Source organism: Pezoporus occidentalis, unplaced genomic scaffold, assembly GCF_034315485.1.
Source record: "Pezoporus occidentalis ecotype Australia unplaced genomic scaffold, CSIRO_AGI_Poc_V1 ctg35, whole genome shotgun sequence".
Lineage (NCBI taxonomy): Eukaryota > Metazoa > Chordata > Aves > Psittaciformes > Psittacidae > Pezoporus > Pezoporus occidentalis.
This window is the reverse complement of record NW_026915483.1, coordinates 7,080,598-7,105,865: the sequence shown is the minus strand read 5'-3', so window position 1 is coordinate 7,105,865 and position 25,268 is coordinate 7,080,598. Positions and strand designations below refer to the sequence as shown.

Sequence of the window (25,268 nt, the reverse complement as noted above, 5' to 3'; positions counted from 1 at the left end):
ATGTTCTCTTCTTTACATCTCAATTTTTCTGTATTTCTGAAAAAAAAAAAAATTAAAAATAAGAAAGCTATCAGAGGAATTGCCTGGGTAAGGCCAGAATGAGTTCTGGTTACACACAGCTTCTACTGCACTCATGAGCATTACTTTGCTAATTAGGAGAGAAGAAGCTTAAGTGTTGAACAGAGTTCTTACAGTAGATCTGCATTTTTAGAAAAACAAACTCCAAAGCCCCCTAAAACAGGCAAGATGAGCTCATTGCAGTTCAACATGGCCCCTTTTTTTTCCTTCTGTAAAGAGGTTTCCTCTTGGCACATTTTCCATGATCTCTATAGCATGTAAACCTGTTTCAAGGAGCTGCCGGCAATGGGCTAATACAGTGTAATAGAGCTGTTATCCTGTATTCTACAGCAGGTTTACAAGTGAATAAAAATGATATATGAATGATAATGAAAACTAATGTCTTCCTGCTTTTTACACAATGTGAAAACAGAGGGATAATCCAGAGAGAGGTGCACAGTTAATGCATTTTCAAGCTAATTTGCCCATGGACACAGGGAAGCAATGAATCCAAGAGCACAATAGAAATAAAAAGTCCTGAAATGTGATGTGAACAAAAAAAAAAAAAAAAGCAGAAATATTAACTGAATTTTTTTTTTCCTATCAACATCTTTTAAGACAGAGATCAAGAAATCCTCTTTTTTTTTTTTGCCTGCTGAAAATCAAGACATGATGAGTCAGGTTTATCCTATAGTATCAATGTTTAGTGCAGAATTTTTTTCAGCTTTACTTCTGGTCTTAACAGATCACTAGCACTGAAGTATCCGTGTTCCCTTTCCGAGCTGAACGCTCTATGTAGCTTTTTATTTTAATCTTTATCATGGGGATACATTTCTTCCCATCAAACTCATGCTGAATACTCAGCAGGAGTCGTTATTGGCATTAGTGCTATATAGACTAATAGCATATTTCATAACTACTCATGAAAAACAACATTTTCCCTGGGAAAAAAAAAAATAGAGTATTTGGAAATATCTGGGAAACTTCTAAAGCTCAACTACCAGAGGATAGAATTGGTTACAGGTAAGCAAACTGTGCATTTAAAGTTTACACACAAAGGAAGTATGCATCTGTAAACGGCCATTTCTTACAGTGCATGGAGACAAGAACTGATTTCTAAGCCTCAGTTTTGCAATAAGAGGCAAGCCAAAAGATCAGGAGTCTGGAGGGTGATTAGCACAGTGTGATGGGGCTTGTTTGCACTTTTATAATTGCTTCATGAAGCCTGCATGGTAATTTGGAAAGTGTTTTTTTTAATAGATGGTTTTAAGAAAATTACCAAGGTATTACAGGCTGGAAAAGACTAATTTGTTTCAATTACTGTAACCCAACATTGCGGAATTTCTGCAACAGACAAGGGACCTGCTCCTTTGTTGACTTCCACATCACAGAATCAGGACCCTGGCATAAAGCAATTTGATGCAATGGTAGTTTATACTCTGACGCTAAAAGCTGGTAAATCAGAGCAGACCAGAGTTAGTGTTACTAGTGTTACTTTTGCAGCTGTTACTGATGCTGCATGTTCAGACGCCCTTTGCAGGGAAGTTTTAGAAGGGCTCACCAAGGCAGGGCTGTCAGCAAATGTGAAGCAGGCTCCTACTGTTTCACAGCATTTCTGTGGTTAGAAAGTACTCACACTGAAAAAGCAAACACTGCAGCAACTACATCCTCATTATTCAAGTGCCTCTGCACACAGGGTGTCACTGGCTTTCTCTGGAAGTTGTCTGCCGCTGTCATTCCCACAATTTGTTGATGCTTCTTCAGTAGTTCACTACCACCAGCACCTTCCCATGCTGTCTGCAGCTTTCCTTTGCTTTAATTTCATCCTCCAACATCTCCTTTGGCGAGAAACTTGCTCTTTTTAATCTGCTTCTTCTCATATTGAAACCTAAAGTTCTTTTTCTTAGAAGAAAATAAGACCATTGAAAGCAAACTCAGTGACAACAGCTGGCTGATCAAATATACATAAGGAAGAATCTGCTGCCTGGTCTTCTATAGCTCTCTTTTTCCTGTAGTCATCATCCAACTCTTTTTCCCTGATACAACATTATAGCATATTACACGACTTGTCTGTCAAAGGCCTTACCTGAGACACACTCTTAGCATTAAACTGCTCCTGACTTCCGGATTGCTGTTGCTCAGGATCAGGCACCAGCTTAGATGTTGTTAATCAATTAGTTTCAGATCTATGACACAAAATAAAAATATTGACAAGAGAAATAATAAGATTGAGCTGAAACTGAGTTTTGCTGCAAGCCAGGGAGCAGCAGTATGCTGCCTTGCCCTTGGAGTGAATCAGGGACTGTGCTTTCAGAGACTGCTCTTCTGTTTTTCACAAATTCAATTCTGATTATTGCTCTTAAGAAAAAGCTCTACTGGGCAGGTGGGGATAAAGCAAAATTCTGCTTATTGCTAGGCCCTTTATCTCACCTGTGTGATCCTGTGATGTTCAACATCTTTGTCACTGACATGGACAGTGGGATTGAGTGTGCCCTCAGCAAGTTTGCTGATGACACCAAGCTGTGTGGTTCGGTTGATAATGCTGGAAGAAAGGAATGCCATCCAGAGGGACCTTGACACGCTTGTGAGGTGGGCTGATGCCAACCTCATGAAGTTTAACCATGACAAGTGCAAGGTCCTACACCCGGGTCAGAGCAATCCCAGGCACAGCTACAGGTTGGGCAGAGAAGAGATTCAGAGCAGCCCTGTGGAGAAGGACTTGGGGGTGCTGGTCGATGAGAAAATGAACATGAGCCATCTTCAGTGTGCGCTTGCAGCCCAGAAAGCCAACTGTATCCTGGGCTGCATCAAAAGGAGCGTGACCAGCAGGTCGAAGGAGGTGATCCTGCCCCTCTACTCTGCTCTCGTGAGACCTCACTTGGAGTATTGTGTGCGGTTCTGGTGTCCTCAACATAAAAAGGACATGGAACTGTTGGAAGAAGTCCAGAGGAGGCCACAAGGATGATCAGGGACTGAAGCACCTCCTGTATGAAGACAGGCTGAGAAAGTTGGGGCTGTTCAGCCTGGAGAAGAGAAGGCTGCGTGGAGACCTCATAGCAGCTTCCAGTATCTGAAGGGGGCCTATAGGGATGCTGGGGATGGACGCTTCATTAGGGACTGTAGTGATAGGACGAGGGGTAATGGGTTAAAACTTAAACTGGGGAAGTTTAGGTTGGATATAAGAAGGAAATTCTTTCCTGTAAGGGTGGTGAGGCACTGGAATGGGTTGCCCAGGGAAGTTGTGAATGCTCCATCCCTGGCAGTGTTCAAGACCAGGTTGGACAAGGCCTTGGGTGATATGATTTAGCGTAAGGTGTCCCTGCCCACGGCAAGGGGGTTGGAACTTGATGATCTTAAGGTCCTTCCCAACATTAACGATTCTACCATGCTATGATGTAATTAAGTGGTTTAAGGACAAAAGTGGATACTCTCTGTCTTTATCCAAAAGAAAATGAAGTCCGTGTTGAAATATCTCAATATTCTGCAAGTCCTCATACAGCACTGCATTGAAATTATTTTTATTATGTCATAGTACATTATAATAATCTTGTGAAATATTTCTGTGCTAACAAAGATAAAAGACAGCCCAAAAGACATCACTCATTTCAGGTTAACCGAGTTCAGCACCACTTGAATCAATTTACATTATCCCAAATTTAATGTACTGCATTGCATTAATTTAGAAAACTGAATGCATTAGTATGATCAGCAATATAGTAACTGACTATATGGTAACCGAGTTACCTGAAACCCAGAATTATTTCCTATTTCCAAGTAAAAAAATAATCTGCACATTTATGGATCTTAATGACTAGATCAAGTGGAAAAACTGAATGCGTATCCATCAGGGGTTCTACGCATATTTAATTAAGTATGAAATAATAAATGCCTGATTTCTACAGGATTGGGTAAACTTCCAATTAAAATAAGATGCAGTGTACACTTTTCCTTCTCATTAGTCAAAGCATAAAGCATTTTAAAATTTCCTAAATAATTTACTTGTATTAAAATAAAGTGAAATGCTTAAAATATTAATAGGGTACTTTACAATCCTGTAGTCAATAAGTTGCTATATGAAGGTAATGTAAATAATTTATGGCTGTATTCAGCAGAAGCCGCCTGCAGTTCTCAGCAGAGTAGAGTCTCACCAAGCCGAGGGACCAGGCACGTGGCCAAGGTACAAGTTACACTCACATCACAATTAAACCCTATAGACAGCGGCAAAATCCATGGGCAACATAAAACTTAGTGACTTGAGCCTGCAGGTGTCAAAAGTATCTGGTGGAAGTCCCACTGTTTTTGGCTCCTGCTGAAGGATATGGTGCCCAGGACCAGCTTCTTGTTGGGTGTGAGGTACATCACACCATGCCCTCCGCTTTTGGTCACCTGAGTATAACACAAAAAAAACGGGACTAGTGCTTTTTGAAGATGGAGGAAGAAATAGTCTTTCAATGCAAAGATAGTGTAAAATGGAGTGGTGTGGACTGAAGGGCTAGGCTGCTGAGCAGTCTTCACAACACCAACCAATACCTCTCCATGGCATGTCTGTAGGTAGGCAATCACCAACACCACCACCAGCAATGCTGTCCCCATGCCATGCAGTACAATTAATAGCATAAATATTGTATTTCCAAATCCAAGGAATTACAATGCATTTGGTCAACTTCTGTAAGAATGTGTAGTGCTGACAGAGCCCATGTGTGCTGGATCGTAACCCTTCCCTGGTCTGAGGGCAAGGACAGAATTCTCAATTTTCAAAAGTCACATGAGCACAAGAGTTTTTAGAGCTGCAAATGTGAATAAACCAGGTTACTGATATGCAAAACACAGCAGGCATTTCAGCTGCAATTTTCTGCTAAGAGTCAAGGTATGGATGTTAAAGCTGGGCTTTCTGATGAGAAAACACATATACAGACTATCCAAGCAGATTGCTGGGTTCGGTGAATTAAGACTGCAGTACTTTACCAGTGAGTACATAATAGGTTTGTGCAGTGAAACTGAATTAACATATTTTTCCCATAGATCATTTTGTAATGTAGAGGAAAATTCCCTAAAATATTTCATTATCTAGCTATGGCTATAATAAATAAGAATTAATTTCATAATAAGAAATTATTAAATACTGCCTTTTATCAAGTGTTGCAGGTAATATCCTACTAAAACTTAGATTTACAGCTCAGATAATATATAGAAACATGGCATTTGGCTGGAACAGCTTTTAAGATTTTTCAAATGCTAGAATCACTTTTCATTGAAACTGTGACAGAAACTGAGAAACTGGCACAGTGCCTTTTTCTAATATGTACATTAAATCATGCATTCTGTGGCAGGATTTGTAAATTTTTTTCTGTTTATAGAAGTCATGTACAATATCTTCCTTGAGTCACACCAAGATCCATCTGTATAAAGATATATTTGCCTTGTAAATAGGTGAGTGTTAAAAACCTGCCCCCAAATCCTTTGTCACAGTGTGTTCCGCAGGCACAGCTCCCCAGAGCTGGCTGCTTTGCCTAATTGATAAATGTAGTTCTTGAAAGGTGACAGCGGACAAGGCTATGCCAACCTCAGTGTACTGGTGAGCAGCTGTGAAAGTGTCTCTCTAAGCATAAGTGTGCAAGAAAGCGCTTGGCACAGAGAAGCCCCTTTTTTCGTAGGTCCCTTGTGTTTGACATTCAGCACTGCAAAAAATTGTAGTGACTTTCTCTTTGCTGCAGCACCTTTTCTTTACTAGTTATATTCTTTTATGAGGAGCTATTCTTATAAAATGCATTTTAAGGACCTTTTGCAAGCTGGGTATCATAAACCCAGGAAAGAAATGAAAACCAGCTTTAGTCCTGAAAAGACCTTTTCCTCAGGGAATACCTCATCATTTGAAAACAGAAGAGATGATTAGCACAAAACAAAACACTCCAAGCTCCCAAATTCTGCCTATGGCCTCCAGGGACTGGGTAAGGTGAGGGAAGAGGAGCATGAACCTCTCCCATGGCTGCCCATACAAGGCTTGCTGTCCTTGGGCCATGCTGCAGGCAGGGTCGCTTTGCCTCCCCACCTTTGGTTTATGAGCGTCACTGAAACCTCGCAGAAGTGAACATGACTTTTTTTCTTGTGATCCCCATAGCAAAGAAACACAGACACCATCTTCTTCAACTCCCCAAACTATTCTGTAGCTGTGTAAAAGGAACAGACTCTCTCTCACTGTCTGCAACTCGCTTCTTTCTGCCGGATTCTTATTTCTATGACAAGGGTGGTGGAAGCCTAAATTAAATTTGGGACCTAATTTTGTACACAATCTTAACCTCTTGAGTAAACAATAGATGGAGCCTGCCTATTAAATCATCATGTTTTAATTAAATTCTTTGCAACTTATGAGTTCTTTGAACTGAGTTAGGTGATAAATGCATTGTAATTTTAATAGGGTTATATTTTGTGCTAAACTCACATAGAACAGTGACACAAGATATATACTGTGTCACCACAAAATACTGCATGGTATTTTGCTGATAACTATACACTTGGTATATGACAGGGTAGCCTCACAGAAGAAACAAAAGCAATGTAAAGGGGGTTATTTTCAATTACAGACTTAAAATTCAGAAGCGCATGAGTATTTGTGGCACTTGCAAAAAAATAAAAAATGCATATATCCTTCATATTAACGATTCAGGCTCTACTGAAACCAAAGGAAAATCCACCTATTGCTTTGAAAGGCTTTAGGATCAGGCCCTTAGTGTGTTATTGAAATAATAACATAAAATAAATAAGCAGTTCACAAAAATGAAAGAGACAAGTATGGCTTCTCTCAGTAGTACATGAAATAGTATTAGACCAGAATGAAAGAGGCCTAAAGAAAAACACTGACAATTCTTTTTTACTTAAACAACACAGAGAGGCTTAGGAAGTTGATTAAAAAAAAAAAAAAAAAAGAAGTTGTAACTTTAAAATGACCTCCAGCACCATCACTGGATATCTCTGCTTCTTTATCGCAGCCTTCGTGAAGCTATCTGCCCACAATGCTACTGGCATCATAAAGTTTCCCAGTAGGAAATATGACACACTCTTAAAACATATGTCAGAGATTGCCAGAATTGCAAACATGGTATTTTAGATGGAGAGATTCCTTTCCTCATAAAAGCATCTTTAAATTGTCTGACAGAGAAAATTCATATCAGGAATAAAATCCTGGCCCCAGTGGAGTCCATGAGAGTTTTATGCCTGACACAAGTGGAACCAAGGTTTCATCTCTGCTTTTTACAGTTATTCCTGTCTGTAAGTACATGCTGATCATATCAGCATCTGCCTTGCCACCAAGGGAGGATGAATCAAAGGGGCTCTGCTCTGCCTCTAAGCAGGACCCCACCACATGGCCTCTCTGCCTATGCCAAGGCTGCTCTTGGCTCCCTGGCTTGCTGATGGGTGCACCTTTAGAAAACTCAAAGTAAGTAAATAAGGCACAAACCCTTTACAGACATGTGTGACTGATGCTTAGAAGCCATAACATATAATGCCATAGTTGATAGGTTTCTGCTTGCAGAGGCCTGATTATTCCACCTAGATAGCAGCTTAAACAAAAGAACAACCAGGCAAAAGAAATATCTCTGCAAATCCAAGAAGCAGGTTATTATTTTCAATAGAGGTGTGTTGGTTTTGGTTGGTTGTGGTGGCAGTTTTTTCCTCCCTGGCATTAGCAGCAGTAAAATGAATCATGCAGAGCAACATTTTTCACAAGCCCCAAATATCTTACATTCACATAAAACTGATGTACACCAGGAATGCTCACTGGGCTGTAGAACAGGAACAAAGAGGGCTGCAGACATACAATTTTTCATCCTGATTTTATATAACAACAGGATATAAGCATATAAATGGATAGGTTTGGCGGGTGAAAAGGAAAATTATAGGGAGAGAGGAATATTGTAGCTAACTCAACAGTAGCCATATTGCCAATATATCCTTTTGCCATTTGACAGCTGTCATATGAAAGGGCTGAAAAATCATGTTTACTCAGATCAGCCTGATCTCTTTTGGTTATTTAGGACTTCGTATATTCCTGAAAAAAACCTACATTTTCAGCTTCTAACTTCAACTGAATTACCATGAAATGAACATATTTGAGATGTGCTTTCTGAACTTACAGCAACAGGTCTGAGCAATAAGGGGCTCATGTTGGCCCATTACCTTACACCAGGAGTTTGCAGTGCCATGTAAGTAAAGTATCTTTTCCTATAGAAATGGGAATAAGCACATTTTAATATTCCCTGCCTGACATCATTATTTATTTTAGAGATTAATGGGTGGTCAGCATGCAAAGGAAGCCAGTGAGCTTGAGAAAATCTTTTCTGCAGGTCAAATACTCAGGGAAGCCCAAGAGGGCTGCTCTCTTGACCATGTATAACAAAGCCCAAGTCTATGCCTCTGTGGACAGGTACTGGGGACAGCAACGAGAGAGTGCATTAAGGAAAGGCTCAGTAAGTATCTGACAGATTGCTGCTGCTTCTTTCCTGGAGGGCTTGTTTTGTACTGCACTGAGAAACTTGTAATACTGGACTGAGCTGAAGTGGTGACATTAAACTAGGTCCTCATGCTTCAGGCTAGGTCTAGTGTTTCATCCAAAATCGGATCATGAATACTGCTAACTTTGTTGTTGACAGACCTTTCGTTCATTGTGAACAGGTGCTTGGGGCTGTTTTCTGATGTTGACCTGATCATTGGCATTCGGGGTAAGAAACTTGGAGAACATTATTTACTTTCACTTCAATGAGATGGCATTTCTGTGAGCTATCTTCTTTCAGCGAGACAGGATTTGGGGGAAGTGAAGGATGTTACGTAGTGCAATAGTATCTCAGTGTTTAGGGGGTGTGTACGAATGTGTGGTTTTTTTTCTTACCTGTATTTTCCAGAGTTTTGTTGAACAGTCCCCGTTACAAGGAAAATTTTTAGAGGGTGTTGACCAAACTACTAATTTTGCAGTCCCAAGCATTTGTACATACGGGCTATGGATTTTAGACATTCACCCATCTGACAAGCAGATGCAGTCAGGTAGACTTGATGTTTATTTGAATTGAAATGGCTTTAAATGGAAAAACAAAACTAGTGGCTTAAAAACCTTTCTTCTGTATATGATTTATCCATTAGGCTAGCTGAAAGCAGAGGTAGTGAGCTAGCCAAATACATACATACATACATATAGACATAAGGTCAGAGACTAAAAGAATGTGAGGTAGCTATTACAGAAGAAACAACTTATTTATAAAGTACCAAGGATGAGAATAATGGATGAACTCAACAAAAGCCATTAAAGCATCAACAATAACCTCAGCAATAGTTTAGCTGGCTTATACTAATGAACTTGGAGTTGTTCGCCTCATAATAAATGGATAATGAGCATATAAAAAAATTACATTAATATCTTCACAGGTTATAGAAAAAGTTGATAAATAGTTCCTACAAGTCTCTGTACTCAAGCAGTGGGACAGAGTAGGTAGACAAGAAACCATACACTATACTCTTATTGATCCACATGGAAGCACAGGAGAAGCCTTCCTGAATTTCTACAATAGGGTAATTTTACAGAGTAAGTGAGATATATTTGTTTGATCCAGGTCATGCACAACTCCTGGTGGGGATGCTACTCTATCTCAATGCAGATTTAAGTGTCTTTCTGTAATTCTGCATAGCTTATTCCAGGTCTCCCTCTATCCCCTTGGATGCTTCTTATGACTGCTACCAGCAGTAGGTCAATGCACTTTCACCTTCATATCCAAAAATATCCCATATATAATGTGAGAGTAGGAAAAAGTAAGGTCTGCCAGGGGAAAATGTATAATTGGAAAAGTGTTTCTTGCATGTGAAATTTAACGTACAGATGAACTGCAAGTGAAATGAATCACAGTGTGGTGGAGTAGGAAGTTCCACAAACAGGTACCACAAGGGCTGGACTTCTTGTCCCTCTTTAAAGACAAGAGTTAATAACCAAAAATCTTACTAAAAAGGGAATATTTTCCCTTTTGTAATCTGCTGCAATTCTGGAAGAGTAATTCTCCCAAAATGTTCACTGTGGTCAGTGAAAACTTTCATTCAATGTACTCATTTAAGGAATACTGGAAACTGGAGCTCTTTGATATCCCTCTAATTTCATGACAATGAATTACATGAAATTAGTATTTCCTAGTGTAGTAGTTTGTAGTTGTAGTACAAATGTAGTACAAATGTTCAATACATTTGTAAAGTTTAGGGAAATATGCAGTGTCAGAAAGAAACCTTTTGGACCTCTTTGCAAATTACTTTTTAATTCTTACAAAAAATACCCCTATTTCACCCATTTAGACACAATACTGTCAGACATCGAAAAAAAAGAAACCAGTATTGTGAAAGTGGTGTGACTGGTGAAAAGTTGTATTAAGCCTCTTGTGAGGTTTTTCCCCCAAACAGGTATCTGGTGAGTGATGGAGGTAGCAGAGAGTCCAACAGCAGCAATCTTTGCAGGTGGAACATAAGAAGCCTCAGCTTCAGACTGTGCAGAGATTCCTCTGTAATTTAATGCAGCTGCCAGAGAGGGCTGGTGCTAGCACACAAATCTGAGGAGTACCCTTGAGCTTTCAGTAGATTTTTGTAATATCTGTGCTTTCAGTCAGACTTTATTTTCTGTGAAAAACTGCCGAAAATACGGACAAGATTCTAAAACATAGAATGAGAAATCTCCCAGGAGTTCTGAAATAAATATTAGGGAAGAGTTCATTTTAACAGAGTTAATCCACCCAGAAATGGATAGCAGCAAGATATTTAATCATGGCATATCCAGTTTAATCACATTTAGAATCCTCTGGAAATTAAGCTTATACAACTTCCTTAATTTAGAGGACAGTATAATGCTTAAGTATTTAATCTCCTTAGGGTTGATATTGGACTCTTATTTTTTTGCAGAGTTTCATGAATAGATATAACACTCTTCATGTTAGAAAACTTCAGAAGGAGCTCAAATTAATAAATCATATTTCTAGTCCAAACAAGATAATTTTTTACTTTTTACCCTCAAGTTTATAATGATTTGGTTTTGACCTTAATTCTGGCATTAAGACCACCATTCTTTTGCTAGGTTTAGGAAATGGATACTCCAGCGTGAGAGTTCTCTTCATTAATGGTTAAGTAAACAAATGGATGTAGACCTTTTCAATGCCTTCTGGAGAACCTTTACATCTTATAAGTTATAAACTGTGCCTAGAATTCACAGCTACAGTTTTACCTTTGTGAGATTTATGATGGTTAAGACCAGCAAGCAGTTATAAATATCCCATTGCTTTGATTTTCTTCAGCCTGTCCCAAACATCCATCCTGCTGTTCATTTTATCATACAGAGCTCACCAATTTTTAAATAAAATGCCTCAATTCTGGTAATTTATTTCAGAGCATCCTTAGAACAACATTTAGTCCTGTTCTGTCCTTGTTTCCAGGGAAGGCTTTTAAGTCAGCATGATTATTATTGGTGATGCAACTGACAGAGGTACATGGTATTAATAAATACAGTATTATTTTTCATCCTTTCTATTTTCCTAATGAGAAATCTCACCAACCTTCAACAACGCTTTATATAACAGGGTGCCTGCAGAAGGCACATACCCTCAGCCTTTCTTCCTTGCCAGGAAGGGCAATTCATGTAACAGCACTGGTCAGTATGTATTTACAAAAATAGCTTCCTGAAAACAGCAAGGCTACATAAGGCAGTTACTACTCAGTATAAATATGTTGAAATTCAGATCCCAACTAAAAGAATCCAGTGCAAAGAGTACAAAAAAAAAAAACCAAACAAACCCAACACTTAAAAGCACACAAACAGAACAAATTAACAGTAGTAAAAATATTCACTAGTAATTACTTATTTCCCATATCAATCTTTTAACAAAGCACAATTACTTCAAGTGCCCTGTATACAAAGCTCTAACACCCTTCTAGTATTGAACTACAACTCATAAAACAAGATGCCTTGTCTCAAAATGTACTTTAATAATATAGTATTTGGGGTTTCATTCCTAACAATAATTTGATTTTCCTGAATTTACTGATGAAGAAAGGGTTGTAAATTCAGTATGAGTTCTTTCACTAAAATATACAAAAGATTTTCTACAAAAAGTGCAGGGAATAAAATTGAAATAATAAATTCTGAACTCATTGAGGCAGGCAAGCTCAATGCTGAAAAATTCATTGGCAGATTTACACTTAAGTTCCATATGGAATAGAAATAATAATAATTATAAGCTCCTAGAAATGCTACAGCAGCTTGTATCTTGGATTCAGCAGGGAGAAGTAACTCATCTTTAGTTTCAATAATGGCATAAATCCCCATACCTTTGAATACTTTCTAAGAGTGGCTTAATTTAGCATATTCTTTGAAGAACAGGGATCTGTTTAAACTCAAATACTCCTGTATGAAAAAAAGGAAGCATAAACTATTTCATTTCACAGGAGAGAAAGCTCCTGCAACCCTCACCTGTGAAAGCAGAGCCATCCTTTAGCACAACATGGAGACCCTCAGTCCTGCCCATGCCCACAGAACACTGTTTTTGCCCTGTATCATGAAGAACAGACCCAGGAGAGCAGGTCTGATGATGATGGCTACTTGAAATAACTTATTGCTCCATCGCCAGCAGGGTTGGCAGTTAGCAAAGAACCATCTGCACCACAGCAGTTGCAGATGGGGCACCTCCTCTGTGTGTTTTACTGCACTTTAATTTCTCAGAACATGCTTTGAAATGTAAACAATCTGCAAGAGTTATAGTAATTTTCTGATTCTTTGCATGTGAAGCCCCTTCATATCGAACTTCACCTGGATATTCCCTAAGCCACAGGGTTTGCAACTAGCTGAAGCAGCTCATCCGTGCACCAACATAAAAAGCAACTAATGGAAATGATCAAATTACACTGTTGCCCTTGGCTCTAAACATTTGGTTGAGATTTAGTTTCCTTCTCTATCACAGAATTTTATCAGGATAGCTACTATGAGTCACCAAGCTGTGTAAATCTATGCCCCTGTGCTTGGGTTTAGAGTGGGAAGAGGGTGCTGAAATGCATCTTGCAAGGCACTGAAAAGCAGAGATATCTGTGGATTGCCCTGGGAGTCTGTGACCTCACTTGGTCTTTGTGACCCTTCCACACCACAGTAAAAACCAGTACAGCTGCATTAATTCGGAACCGCTTACATGGTGGGGCTGACAGCTTCATCATGGTTTGCCTTCAGTAAGAAGCCAGTACTTCAACTCACACACACACCCAGAGACCCAGCACTCTCACAGCAGATTTTAATTGTCAGAATTCTGGGATGAAAAACCCCCTACAACCACTCTTCAGAAAACTTTGTTGTTGTGACTTGTTTATAGCTAAAATATTCTTAGTAAGCTTGTTGGATATGGGCCTAAGGGAATTTTTTTGTGAATTTGAACAGATAGTTAAAAATCTCTTTGAAAATACAAGCTTACTATGAAAGCCGAGTGTTGTATGCATTAATATGCTTTTATTCTTAAAACCTGAACCCAACAGGAACTTGATTTCAAAGGGCCAAAATTTCACTTGATGTCCCTAAAGGCTCATCAGTGAAGCAGTTGTATGGTTCCAAATACGCAGTGGAAAAGACATGATTGGGAAGGTCACATTCTAGTACCTGCCTGTAAACCTGATGAAGCAACCAACTGAAAAGAATTTTCTTTTGGGTGCAGGACTCCCCACTGAGCTCAAATTGAAATTTGATATGTCAAAAACTATTTAAACTGAGGAATCACAATTTGATCTAATAACATGAGAGAGAAAATAAAATTTATGTTTAATGACCATTTTAAAAACACAAATTTGGGCAAACATAATATTTTGTGTCAAGATAATGTGAATATTACTAAGTTAATTGCAAAGCAATGTTAATTTTTCCTTGTTACAACCCTTGCTATAGTATGCATACTCTGTTTTAAAAACAGCGTTTGTTATTCAGGTGTGATAAGAAGTCTGTCTTTAAAAGCATCACAACAAAACAAAGACTCTAATCCTGAAAAGGCAACAGCAATGTGCATCCCTAATCAGCAATGACAGGATTTTAAGAACAAGGTCTGATTGGATTTGAGACCCTATACCCCAAGTTCGACAGCAAAGACAGACAAAAAAACTGCTACAAAGAACAAAACATGTTAACTAATTTGCAAATAAAGAATGTCTACTTTTGATCTCACTAGCCCATTTTTCCCACTAATCTAATAAGTAAATTAAGATTCTCCCTCGCTGGGAGCAACTCCATTTTTATTTGCATTGATGTAGATTCAGACGAATTTCTAAATGGCTGTTCCTTATTTATGTTAAAAAAAGGACAAGTGGTCTACAAACAGAACTGCACTGAAAGTTGAATAGACTTTCCTATGTAAAGCTGAATCTTCTTTGCATATGATACAGTGCATACCTATGGAGATGACGGCAGTGGCATTGCATTATAGGTCATGGACTTTTCTTTCACAGCAGTTCAGGACTATAGGTCAGCACAGTTCCACGGACTGCTATTCACGGGTTTTCTTCAGTCAACTTAAATTGTTTAGGCTTGAAGTAGGCTATTCTGCTGTGCTATCATTTGCAGAATGGTTGTCCTCAAAACTTTCCACAGCCCCGTGCATCTGATCCACATACAGTTACAGCTATTTATTGCAGTCCCTAGGAAACCACCAGTAAAATTGCTCACAATATTTTCTTCACCATGTTGTATTTGCTGGTACTTTACATAAACCGGACTAGAATACTGGTGTGTTTTCATGCTACTAAATCTGCGCAGAGATTCAAAACCCAATCTTTCTACAAAGAAGTTTTGTTCACCAAACCTAGTCACCAAGTTTAGCAGGTCTTCCTTTTCCTCATTTGCAATTAAATGGTCTCTGTACTCCATCACCAGACTATACAAGATTAAGTATCTCAATTAACATTTCAGTGGCTTTATTAATATCTTCTGTCTTGGCAGCAGTGTCATAACTTCTCTTGCAGAGGAGCACAACTGAAAGGGCTGATGTGCTGTGATTCTCCTAAGGTAGTGACAGCAGTCAGTTGAAGGTATGGACAGAACATAAGCCACGTGATTTCTGTCTTTATCTTAATTATTGCATTGGTTTGGAACATGGATATCTGGGCCTGTCACACAGAACGATGTATTCAGGCAAATCATCCATTTGATGTTCTTCTGGGGAAAAGGGAAATCCCTAGTAGAAAAAGCTTTTCCAATTGCCTTTTAGGTCCTTTTTTTTATTGTCAGATGTACAGTGGTGGAAACAGGTTAAGCTATCATGCAATTTTGGATTGTGAAATTGTAAGTGCTATTTTGAACTACCCTATGACTGCATAAATCTTATTACAATCGCATAGGTCCAGGACTACATAGCCTGTATACTATGGCCGGACTAATCTTTTTGAGAAAATCTTGACCTTTTTTCCCCCCACCTTCAGTGTTAATAAGAACTATAAAGTATATTCACATGGGGAAATTTAAATCAAAGTGAAGTACAGCAAACCAAAAGTTACAAGCACCTAGGTTGCTCTGACATGCAATCACAATTATTTTACTTTGCAAAAATGACTGTTTCTCATTGCAGATCCTGTTTGTTTACTTATCAGTGTTATCACTTCTTTTGCCCAGTCTTCTGGCAAATTCTACTTTCTAGTAGTTTAAATCAGCTCTATTTTCTGGGTCAGACATATGTCTGTTATTCTAATACTGTACTTGTCCTTGAAAATGCATAACTCTAATTCAGCACTCTTATTCTGCTCCTAGCATTTGTTTAAAGATGAAGAGAGCATGTGAAAGAACACAGATGCCAAGAACAGGTTTTTCTCTCTCAGTTATCTTTGGCTATATGTCTGACGGTACTTTTCATTATTAAGCAATAGATGCATTACCTTGGGAAGTGGCAAGTAATCTCGGACACACAGTACCCTTGCTATCAATGCAAAACAAAACCAAAAAAGCAGATTGGCCCAATAATTTTCCCTATTAGTAGCATGTCTCTTTCTCTTCCTACACATGAAACATGAAAAGTTCAAGGACAAGGCAAACAACTGCAGAAATTCTAAGAGTCATTCAAAATACAGATTTGTAAAACATGAGACAAAATGGATCATCTTTGAGGTCTGTTCTGATACTTCTATTGATGTTTAATAAAGTTCTATCATCCTTCAACTTCAGTGGATATGAATTCTTCTATTCATTGTAAGAAATAATCATAATGTGCTACAATTAGGACTTTAAAAGGAAAAGAGCCTTTCAGGAGAGATTTCACTTTACTGCAAAGCCCTGGTGCTCTTTGCTTTACTCAGTGGTAACATTACAGCCAGACCTTGACTGACATTCTGGGCAATGATTGGGGTTTCTGGTTAAGACAGAAGGAATTATGTTCATTTAATGTTCAAATAAAGCTATCGTACATGTTTTGGGTGATGGATGAAATTGAACTGTTTCACGTTAGGCATTTAAATGTTGGATCACATTTTATCCATGCTACTTAAATCTCATTACCACAACAAAGCTCCGCTCAAAAATGGTATTTTCTTTTTCCAGCTATTTCAGGTCATAGCCTGAAACAAAATGTTTTTTTTAAAAAAAAGTCTTTTTTTTTTTGCCTAACAAGAGCAATGAAATGTATTTGAAAGATGTTGAAGAAAATAGTTAATCCATGGGATTACAAGCAACTGCAAGAAGGAAAAATAAAAGAAACGTTCTCTTAGAAATTCATAAGCTATGCTACATTACTATTGGAAGGGACCAAGATCTTGAGGAAAATCACAGTACAACAAATCCATATTGAAGGAAATACATTCATTTCTCAAGAATAAGAAAAAGCCAACATGGAAGTTAGGGCATAATTAATATTCATGTCATAAACAAACAAAACCACTCCTGTTAATGGCTTCAGGCATCCCCTGTGGGCTGAGCGTCCAAAAAAAGACTTACACCCATTTCTACCTCTGGAGTAGTAGGAGAGAACACTACTGTTTAGGGTAGATAGAAAATAAGATGAGCTAAATATTAACATTTCAAGAAAACAAAAGCCACAGGGGACCACTGATGGACACTTTAGCCTACTGAGTATTTTAATGAAGAGGTTTACATACTCTGAATGAGTCACTTTATTGCCTCAGAGTATGATAGTAAAACAGGATAGGAAATATTTACATTCTAACATCTCTCAACAACTGTAAAAATTAGTACAGACTGAATTTTGGCATTAAAGACTCATTCCAAGCTGGAGCACCTAGAATTAGAACAGACATTTCACGTGCATTTAAAGGTGAATAGTCCATGCCACTTATAAGTGTGAGCATCCACATCAAAAAAGGCAATGGCAGTTGCTTGTAAAGAATTAGCTTTTCTTAAGAGCTCATTCTTTCATCAGCACCACACACATTAGCCAGACATTCAAACACAGTAATCTAGCCATTTGCACTGAGGCATAGGGTGTGAATTGTTGAATAAATGGGGGACTTTTTAACCTCAATGGCACCTCCATTTTCTTCAAAATATTATATGTGCTAATATTACGTTTGTATGCAAAACCTTTTTTAATCTTTGAATACAAGTATTTCAAAGGTTTCTTTTCCTAAACTGCAGACATATTGCTAGCGGTAGAAGGCACAAAACTTGTCCTTTTTGGAAGGGTTTGGTAGCAAATAGCCCATCCTCTCCAAAAGTGGAAAGTGACAGTACCTGGTGTTAAAAGCACTTGTGGAGAGCAAATATAGCCTTAGACAGTGTGCTTTACCAGGAGCTCTGGCTTTAACACCCTATTTCTCTTCCTGCTTCCACAGGCACGAAAGGGAAAATTTGCCTAGGCATGTTGGTGTAGGCAGAGCAGCAGGTGTTGGCCAATCCCATGGGGTTTATTACTCTGAGACTGCAGTACCAGCACTGGAGCAAAAGGATGTGGGAGGAGGAATAGAAGGCCTTCTTGGAAGGAACAGGGCTACCCTTGTTGTTACCCCCATTGAGTGACATGATCCTCCACTGTGAGGATGGCAGAGGGGTTGGAACCACATGATTTTAAGATCCTTTCCAGCCCTAACGGTGCTATGATTCTATGACTGGGAGCCAGCACAGAATTTTTCTAGGACAGTTCCTTGGAACATTCATCACCTGTGCCCATAAATACACCACCAGTCCTCCTGCTGAGCAGCACAGCTCATTACAGAGAGCACAGCACTAACATGATGCTGGTCCCTTTAAATATTTTGATTGCCTATAGCTGCTCAGTTAAGATATCAGTCAAGTACACTTTAATTAGCCCAGAGGAAATCACAGTAGGGATTAAATGAGTTGGGTTGTTATTCTTCTGTCTTTACTAACAGCAAATAAAAGCATGTAATTAGCTTTTTTAAGGCATTTTCAGGATCTTAAGGTTATCATCACTGTAAACAATAGTACATTTATCTAATCTGAGAGTGCCACTTGAAGTATATTTTAGTTCTGAATAGGAAACATTAAAATTAAAGTTATAATTGGTCTATGGGCTTTTGAAGAATTGTGTTTGGGTTGAAATGTGCAGCTTTTAAAGAAGGTTTTTATGCAAGAAATTCACAATTTCCTGATTTGGTTTAGCAGGGTCAAAATATATCTTTAGCATAAAATAAAAGTATTTTGTTTTGATTTATTCAAATTAATTTCTATTAAAATACTGGTTTGAATAATTTATCCATCTGTAAAATATCACATTATTTAAACTCTGAAAGATATTTATGAAAATATTCAATTTTAAACACCTAAAAATGTTCTAACTGTAAAAAATAATTTGTCTAAAAAAAAGTAATTTGCTTAATGCAATTTTGAGGTATTTCCCTACATATTTTCCATATCAGAATCTTCTACACAAGTTTCCAACCAGGTTATTCCACTCTGCTCATATCTGCATTTTAGATGAATCCATTCAGCTCAGCTTTTCTTTCAGTGATAACTGATTTAAGTGAGGAATTGTTCAATGAATTACATCAGCATGGTCAAAAGAAGAACTGACTCAAATTCTGAAGTATCATTTATTAGTTGTAATAACTTCCTCTTAAAAGCTTATCTGAAGGAGAATCCCAAAGCTGTCATCTTCAGGAGAGTCTTAGGGGTAGATCTGAAACCAAGAATTGCGTGAAGTGGTTTCAAACAGGAACTGGAGAATGAATGTTAACAGCTAAAGGAAGCTACTGGAAACTGGCTTTATCAAACAAATATTGCATGGGAAATATTTGTACCATTATTTCATCAATAACTGACTCAGCCTGCAGCTGGCCAGGGCCACAGCCAAGGCAGAGTTGCTGCACAAAGATGCATCTTCAGGAGGATTAAATACAACTTCACAAGAGAGTTAGTTTGCTATTCTCTTGAAAAAGCACAGTGCAAATTACATCTCCGAAGGAAAATTACCGCTAACAGGTCCCTTAAAAAGGGATATTGTTCCTTTAATGGAAAACCCTTCGGTGCCTAAAGTATCCATATTACAAGCCTAATGGGACATGGAGATTGAAGCGCTGGTCTCCTACTGGGTTCACTATTGGTCTTTGTCTTTGCATTTCATCTAAATCCTACACTGAATTACATCTGATGCCAACCTTCTTTTTGGGGCACAGCAGGAACCAGCAGCTGTATGTACTGGGGACTCTGCTTCTGAAAGACCCCTGTATTTTTATAACATTACAAGTCTTACTATTAATCACCTGCTGTAAATAAAAAGCATCCAAAAATCATTCCCTCTTAGGTAAAAGATGTATATAAAATATTACCAACTATCTTTCAAGACCTGTAATAGCAATTGCTTTCCTTTTGGCAATGAGCAGATAGCCAGACATAGAAGGTTTTGTGTGTCACCTCAGACAGAAAAATCAATGTATTTTACAAGGCAGAGAGACAAAATTAACAGACAAATGCATTCACTATCTATATTACAGATACTAGCCCAGGGGGAATTGAGTTTGTGATAGTTTCTGATCAAAGCGATTAATGCAGAGTACTCTGGACAGAAATCGTGCAATTCATATATAGTACATGCTTATCCTGTAAGTATCAGCATCACACATTCTTTAGTGACAGTGTAGTGATTTTTAATAATTTTAACACAGAGAACCAGCACAGTCATAGTTGAACAAAACATTCATTTTGCTGATTACACATGGAAAATCTTCATATGGATTTGATTATCCAAGATTTTAGGTGCTGAATTCCTACTGAGACACTTGATCTTCATTGAAATTGGAGGGAGTTAGATATTTAAAAAATGGCTTTGGGGGAAGTAAGATCATTACTGAGGCTAGCCAAGCCAAAAAATTAGTGGGTGCAGAAAGAAACACTCCAATTTTCACTGTAGAACGCCCCCCCCCCCCCCCCCCCAATAAATGATTATGGTCACTATTAGGATGCAGAGGGATTTAACCAATAGGAGAAACTCCAATAGCTCAAAGTTGACTTTGCAGACTGAAAGTGTTACAAGGTAATTGCCTCCAATGAGAATTGCTGGCTAGGTGACCATTAGTACTGAACCCCACAAAGCCTTCTCTCCTGAGACAGGTTTTCCTTCAAGGAACTGCTCCTGCCACTGAAGCATCACTCAGGCAAACACCCCTAACTTCTTACATACGCCCCAGTAGTAAATCATGCACACTTAGTGTTGAATATCAAATTCTGACTAGAATATCTTAATGAACTTCTCCACATACAACTTTTCTGACCATTTCTAAATAAACCCAGTAGAAACTATATTATTTTCTCCCTTCGACCAAAACCGCCTATTTGTCTTGCAGTGATTCCATGACAGATGACAGCAAAAAACCCTCACAAGATTGAGCCATCTGTAATAATTTTCTTACAAAACATCGCTAAATTTGTCTCATCAGCATATATTGATAACACTGTGGCTGATAACATCTGCAACCCTGCAGAGCATATGCTGCTGCACAACCCTGATACTGCACCCCAAATCACTTTATTTTTGTTATTTAAAAAGCTGCAAATATCAGGCTTTATTTTTGGGGTTAGCATAGAAAGGAGGAAGAGAAGAGGATACCACTGTTATTCCAAAATCATGAATGTTCCTCAGAGCTTCTGGAAACTCTCACCCCCTCAGAGAGGATGAGATAAAGGCATCAGCCTTGAAGGGCGTTACCAAGTTCAGCAGCTGAGAGCAGAGCCAAGTGTTACACAAAGCCAAATTATATATTAGCTCCAGTGAGCTTCTGTGTACAGCAGAGATATTGTACAATACAAACTGATACCAATAGGAAATCTATAGGTTTTGATTTTTATCCTTGATACAGCTGTCCAATGAAACATTCTGGTTTGTGGCGTTTGCTTTTTATGCCTGTTCACAGCAGATCCAGACAAAAAGCTAAATGGACATCAAATATCCATCTTTCATTGCCAGCAATGTAAAATCAGTCTCAATGCCTATTTTAAGTCAGAATAATGAGAACATTTAGCCCTTTTAAGTTCTGGTTTTCCTTCAACTAATGAAACTACACATCAACTTACTGTCTTTATGCAGTGACACAGAGGTCACTGCTGTGAGATTTATTTGATTTCACAGTTTAGCTAATTAATTTGCTCATCCTGAGCATACACCATCAGTACTGCTTTTGGAATAGTACTACCAAAGCAACAGATTAATTTACATGGTACAGTGCATCTGGAATAATTATTACCTCACAGAATTGTTATTGCTTAAAATCTGCGGGGAGAGGGAAGTTTCCTGCTGTGATAAAAGTGCTCTGCTCTGGTTTTATCAGCTGAAAACAACTACGTGGACTAAATTACAAAAGAAGCTTCTTGTAAGAGTTAAGCAGCACATACTCCAGAAGTCCATAAAGCTGGTACACTACCAAATTTGTTTCTCTGATTTATTTCGTCCCAAATAATGTTGGCACGCTAAAACTCCTCAAGCCACTCCCATTCCTCCAGCAGTACTAACAGCCACTTCAGCAGTCAACACCAATTAACAGAGCAACGCTTTTCTCACTGCTCAGGAGTGTTGCTGACCCCCCTGTTTTGGAAAACAAGCCTTTTTATTAAAATGTCCTTGAAAACTGGTGGGAGCATAGGTACAGAAAGCAGAAGGTTTTAAAGTGACAGTAAAGTGTGATTTAAAGCATCTGGCATCAAGATAGTTGTTTGAGTTCTGGGCAACTGATGGGGCAAAAAGGAAGCAGTTGGCTGGGGTGTTTTTTGGCCACTGGGAGTTGGTCTAAATTCTCTAGTTCCAGTTAGCCGAAAGCCCTTTACTTTGACTGACTTATTAGTTCTCTTCACTACACTGTGTGAAGCAGTCGTTCTTGACTTCTCTTTTGGCATCTAATTTCTGTATAACCTGCTTCTTGTTCAGCAAAAAACCCAGGAAGACTAGATAGACCATATGGAATATTTTCCAGTATTCCTGGAAATTTATAATCGGTGTTGTATTGCAGCAGTATTAGCTGTAGGTGTTTACTCTTCCTGCCAGCTGAGTATAACTTGATTTTTTTAAACTAGAGGTCAGTACATCACTTCTATTCACCATCATTTTCAGTATTAGACTAATGGTATCTATTGCACACATGGAAAACTGTGCAAAAACCAGAAACTGTGGAGGCAGATCGCAAAAGATAAGAGTCTAAAAGTGGGAGATCAGGTGTTAGGCAGACCTCACTAGCATAAGAGAAAAGAACATAAGCAAGTTTTAAAAGTCTCTGGAGTCCCCTGATGAAGATGTGAGCAGCTGACAAGTGAGATGAAGTAAAAGGTAAGTCATCAATGACTCCTTTCCTAATTAGCCTTGGGATGAATTTGAAGGGCTGTCATCTAGTCAAGTGAGCTAAGAACAGGTTAAGACCATTAAATTTTAACAAGTAATTGGCAGACCAGATAGCATGTAATTTGCAACCAATTTGCAACTGCTCAGATTAGCACAATGCTTCACACTACTGTTTTCCCTGAGCAGCACAGTAACACTGTACTGAAGCAAGCATACCCTATACTTTCATCCCATTCCTGGTTTCACAGAAACAACTATAAGTGTGTTTAGTGTTTGTATTTCCAGTCCTGCAGGTCTGTAGATGCAGATCATTTACTAAAAGTAGTGTTTCAAGTATACTAACAATATAGAAGTTTGTGCTGTTCTTATGACAAAAGGCTCCTCCTAGTGTGCTACTGGAGGCCATAATTGCTCCATCTCACAGAAGGGACATAGCCTGGGCTGTGACTGCCTGCAGCAAGCAGGAAGAAAGAGTAACCAGACAAAAATTTCTGTGTCAGTTCTTATTTGCAACGATGCAAATAGCAGTATTGGATGGGATTACAGTAAGTATTGATGATTTCCTGCAACTTCCATAAAAAAAGCTGCTGTGTGTTGACCATATGTAGTTCAGAGAAGTGATGTGTCTGATGAGCCTTTGATAAAACAGAAAAATTTCATTTTTCCTTTCCTCATTTTGGCAAAGTCACTCATTAGCAGTGTAAAGCAAATAAAACCCAGGAAAAAAGTTATCTTTGATATTAGGCTGTTTGTTAAATTTGCTGACATTTTAGTAACAGTAGTAGAAACTAACTTCTTAATCTTTGGAGTCTGCCTCTATACCTCAGACTTGAGGAACAGGTTATTTGTAAGTGTAATTTGTCTTATTTTCACACCATTCTTAGGGTCAAAAATAACACTATATATTTACCTCTGGGGATTTTGAACTCCATTTTACTATAGCAAATTTATCCTGCCACAGGGAAATCAACCAACCAGTCCACATTAGAAAAAAAAATGTAGCACTAAGCCTATTTAAAATCAACTGGTCAATTGAACTGAAATATTTGAAGATTAAGAAATTAACTTTACTTAGATATCACAATGTTGTCTGCATATAATGCAGACCCTGCAAATAGAAAACAAAGCATTCACTCTGCATGAAAGACTTGCTGTTCCTTTTGATCAAGTCTTCTCTATTGTTTCCAGGAATCTTGAAAGCTTAAACACAACTGGAAAAAAAATCACTGTTCTTGGTTGCAAATGCATGTGAACTTGCCTGACGTCAATAGTTTAAAAGTGTGGCCCACAGCGAAAAACTAAGTACTTGGATTAAAGTTTGCACCTTGGTGGGTTTGCTTTTAGCAAGAAAAATGGAGAACAGCAGAGCTCTCCAGTATAGCCACTTTAACCAAACTGTTCTATCAGGCTTTCAGAATTACAGCCAAAAATAAGCAAAACACTACATCACCTCCCCTAATCCCACCTCCTCTCATATCATACACTGGACCTTAAATATCTTCCTTTAAAATCCACTCTCCAGTAAGGCTATACCTGACACAGACACCACCTCCCAGTCTCCAGTATCTCTGGTACATAAAACATTGACAAAACGCTGCCTACCTTGCATTCCAAGCACTTCCAAGTCACATGTAACCCATTCCTGCTTCTTCCATCTAGAGAGCTCAAAGGGCCCACTGCACTTGCCTTAAATAGATAAAACGGTTCTAGCCCACAGGTTCAGTGAGATTTGACAAAATTGAGGGGAATCAAAATCACCTGTGTAATTATGGATTTCTACCAATGAGATGAAAGTAAAATGTGTAACATGGTAATTGAGAGTGGAGGTAATTATAGCTACATGGAGGTTAGCTAGTTAGTATTGTTAGTATAGCTAGTTAGCTAGTTAGTATAGCTACAGTGCCATGCTGTTGCCTGAAGGACTGAAAATGTCTGGGATGCATACATGTGTTTACAGATATATTTATCTATCAATGCATGTGCATGTATACTGTATTATATATGTATGTATATAAACATATATATGCAACAATGATACATATACATGTTTATATAATATTTTTTTCTAGCTTGACAGTGGAAGTAAAATGGGCAGTAAAATGTGTCTTCTGTTCATTTGATTAACTCATTGCTTACAAATACCTCCACTTTGCTAAGGGCCATCCATTAGACTTAATGCTGATTCTGAGACTTGTCATGATCTTCATGGCTCTTTGCTTTCAAGTAGTGTGTTAACAATAGATATTTAAAGTCCCCGAATGTTAGATATAAATACCATATTGTAGCTGCATGAACCTGATTGAAAATGCTTTATCTGGTAATGGTACATGGAGCCTATTTCTCATGTCATGTTCTCAGTCTTTCATTTGAGACCAGATCAAACCAAAAGCTGTGACCACTGAATGTAGGACTAATAAGATTATAGAATGAAGCTGTGGCATCGATTCACTGCCT

The 25,268-nt window shown here is 38.3% G+C and overlaps 1 long non-coding RNA gene across 1 annotated transcript; it reads right to left on the bottom strand.

Annotated features, from left to right (window-relative positions):
• LOC134169628 (uncharacterized) lies at positions 1-24,469 on the bottom strand. Its single transcript, XR_009966962.1, has 3 exons — positions 24,417-24,469; positions 1,694-1,953; positions 1-36 (listed from the first exon to the last, which is right to left on the bottom strand). It is a non-coding gene; the product is annotated as an uncharacterized LOC134169628 (long non-coding RNA).
• Between the last annotated feature and the right edge of the window lie 799 nt (positions 24,470-25,268).